Source organism: Sinocyclocheilus grahami, unplaced genomic scaffold (genome assembly GCF_001515645.1).
Source record: "Sinocyclocheilus grahami isolate Dianchi unplaced genomic scaffold, SAMN03320097.WGS_v1.1 scaffold23443.1, whole genome shotgun sequence".
Classification (NCBI taxonomy): Eukaryota; Metazoa; Chordata; class Actinopteri; order Cypriniformes; family Cyprinidae; genus Sinocyclocheilus; species Sinocyclocheilus grahami.
The window spans coordinates 1-2,871 of record NW_015519143.1 but is presented as its reverse complement, the minus strand read 5'-3'; the positions used below and the strand labels follow the sequence as shown (position 1 = coordinate 2,871).

At 34.5% G+C, this 2,871-nt stretch overlaps 1 long non-coding RNA gene across 1 annotated transcript; it reads left to right on the top strand.

The window, feature by feature from the left end:
- Positions 1-212: 212 nt before the first annotated feature.
- LOC107580035 (uncharacterized) lies at positions 213-1,976 on the top strand. Its single transcript, XR_001608578.1, has 4 exons — positions 213-301; positions 498-572; positions 1,326-1,439; positions 1,890-1,976. It is a non-coding gene; the product is annotated as an uncharacterized lncRNA (long non-coding RNA).
- The last annotated feature ends 895 nt before the right edge of the window (positions 1,977-2,871 follow it).

Below are 2,871 nucleotides of genomic sequence, written 5' to 3'. Positions count from 1 at the left end.
GAACTGTGAATGATTGCTCAATGTATTCAGTGAAATGTGAAAAGTGCTCCATTGTTTGTGTTGTTAGTTTAGTCAGATGGTGTGTGTTAAACTGCGATCAGACCACATTAATCAATGCAGAAATGTCAAAGGGTTCACAAACTTATGTATATCAATGTGTCAGTGAATATCAATGACTTCTCATGATTAATATCTGGGTTTGTTACAGGATCTGTGAATGAGTCGGTTTGTTGTTGTGCTCTTTATTTTCTGAGGCCTCTCCTGTTGCTCTGGGCGGCTCCGTATATTAATACGTTTGCAGGTATGATTCATTTGATCAGTTTATCAGTGGAGATGAGAGAATTAATCATAATACCCAGATGTTTGGACTTTATATAATCTTTGTGTGAGGAATTTAACTAAATATGAAATAGTGTTCAGTGTTTTAGTGTCATTTGTGTTTCTTGTGTTGGTTGTTTATGATATTGTGATTGTAATTATTGTCTTTTCTGTTACAGAAAATATTGAAACATGGATTGTGAAATACAGTTATGTTGCAGAATATGCTGTTCTCTCACTTGTTGTTTATTCAGGTAAAACAAATACAAATGACAATCAACTTTAATTATCAGAAAAAAAAAATATTAAAATGCACATTAAAAGTTGAGAAAAATGGTGCCAATCTAAAACAACAGTATGCCATAAATCATCACACATGCAGAAACATGAAGCATGATAGATGACAGGATGAGTGTTATTATGACAGATCCTACATGTGTTACAGGACTGAATCATGCGTCATGATCTTATTAATACACCCTGATCTACAGCGGATTATGAACACAATCTGCAGTAAATGTTACACGGATATATTGTGCTACGTTCACTTTAACTCACCTGAGTTTAAAACTGAAATCATAGACAAATGATTCCTCAGCATGAGTCTGTTTGTAAGCTGCAGCTTGATTGATGATAACGACAGCACATCTGGTTTCTGGTTGAGTTACGAGCCGTCTCTAGATGCATGTAGACACACACACATACTGTGTATTAAAGCATTAAACACTTTAGACTCAGCAGAGCATTCATCCAGACATGAGGAGATACATTCACACACCACAATCTCTCAAACACACTCGAGCGTAACTTCATATTTACTCCATATGATTGTGTAATGGTCAGTATTAGAAACACTGAAGCTCAGATTATAAGAGAAAGACTGTCGGTGCAAATCATAGTAAAGCAAGATGATTTACATAAAAACAGTGAAATGATAAGAGTGTGTTGTATTCTTCTGTCATGTACAGTATTTAATGTGATATTTTTTATCTCTTCTTTTCTTCCAGCTCTTTTCGCAAGTGCTTGGGAAAGGTTTCTAAATTATGCTGTATTTAATAAAGTCGTCATAATAGTGCTGTTTGCAATAGTGTTTGTGTGCTGCCTCTGCAGAATCATTTACGGTAAGTATTTCTGTGTGATTCATTCCCATAAGTGCCCAGAGTATCACTGAAACTGAGTCTGATTCACACTGATCTGAGCGCTCTTCATCACTTTAGTTTAATAATTAAAACACAAACATACTTTATTCTTCAGATCTGATACTGCACTTCAGAGTATTAGTAGAAATAGTACATATCGATGTTTTTATTAAATATAATACTGTACAGTTTTTATTAGAAAAATGAAGAACCTTTTTTGAAGGTTACTGAATAACTTCATTATATTTATTGATATGTTTATAATATATAGATAATATATATGTTTGTATAAAAACTCTCACAGTCACACTGATTCATTCAGTTCATCTGCTTCTGTTTTTGTTGTTGTTAATTGTGTCATGATAAACTGCTATTATAATGATTCAAACCTGAATCAAATCAGATCTTAATTATCAAAAATGTTTCTTGCAGTTTTAGTTACAGAGGTTGGACAGAAAAGTGGACGGATAATAGAAATCTTTGGCCTTGTGGCTGATATGACCTTTGATATTCTGCCTACTTTACAATTCATCCTCCTGTTCTACACGTTTGGATCTGCCAGAGGAGGTGAGTTCATATTCATATTCATATTCATAATCATCTGAGCTCATCGGTGTTCATTTTACTCAGGGTTCAGATCAACATGCTTTAATAATGAACATTCTTCATTACTTTAATGTCACTTTAAAACACTCATTATGGACCGAGACTGATGTTCATTTATGATTTACTGTATTTACTGTACTGTATATGATTTACTGTAATCTGCTGTGAACCTGCTGATGAATTATAATATCCAGCATTAATATAACTCCTCTCCTGTTTTCAGGATTCATCATCATTATCATTTTACCAGTGTTACTCATGATGACAGATGACAGATGGTTTGAGAGATGCTATGATAGACTGAACTGTCAGTATCTGCTGAATTGTGATCTGATCTCTGTTTAACTGCATCCGTGTCTCTGTTATATTGATCATCAGTGTTTGCAGAAACACATTACAGTAATATGATGACATACAGAAACAGAGTGATATAACCTGTTTTATATTAGATTGCTGAAATCAGATTACAGTTACTGAATCATGTGACTTTAGTACTTGTTTTACACATCTGAATATATTTCTAAGACAGTAATATTTATTTTACATGGGATGCATTTACTTGTATTTATTTGTAAGCTGCAGTCGTGTTTACAGATTATAATCACAGCACATCTGGTTTCTAGTTTAGTTCATTTCTCTAGCTGTTTCACATTCTCGCCAGCACAGCCGTGTGGGGCCTGGGGCCCAGACAGTTTAGTCCTCAGTTTCCATGAGGGCCCCACATGGGTTTTCTAGACGAGTTGATGAAATGAACACTGCTCAGTGTGCACACTACAGAGTGTTAGAAGCAACACTGAATCAGTGATAA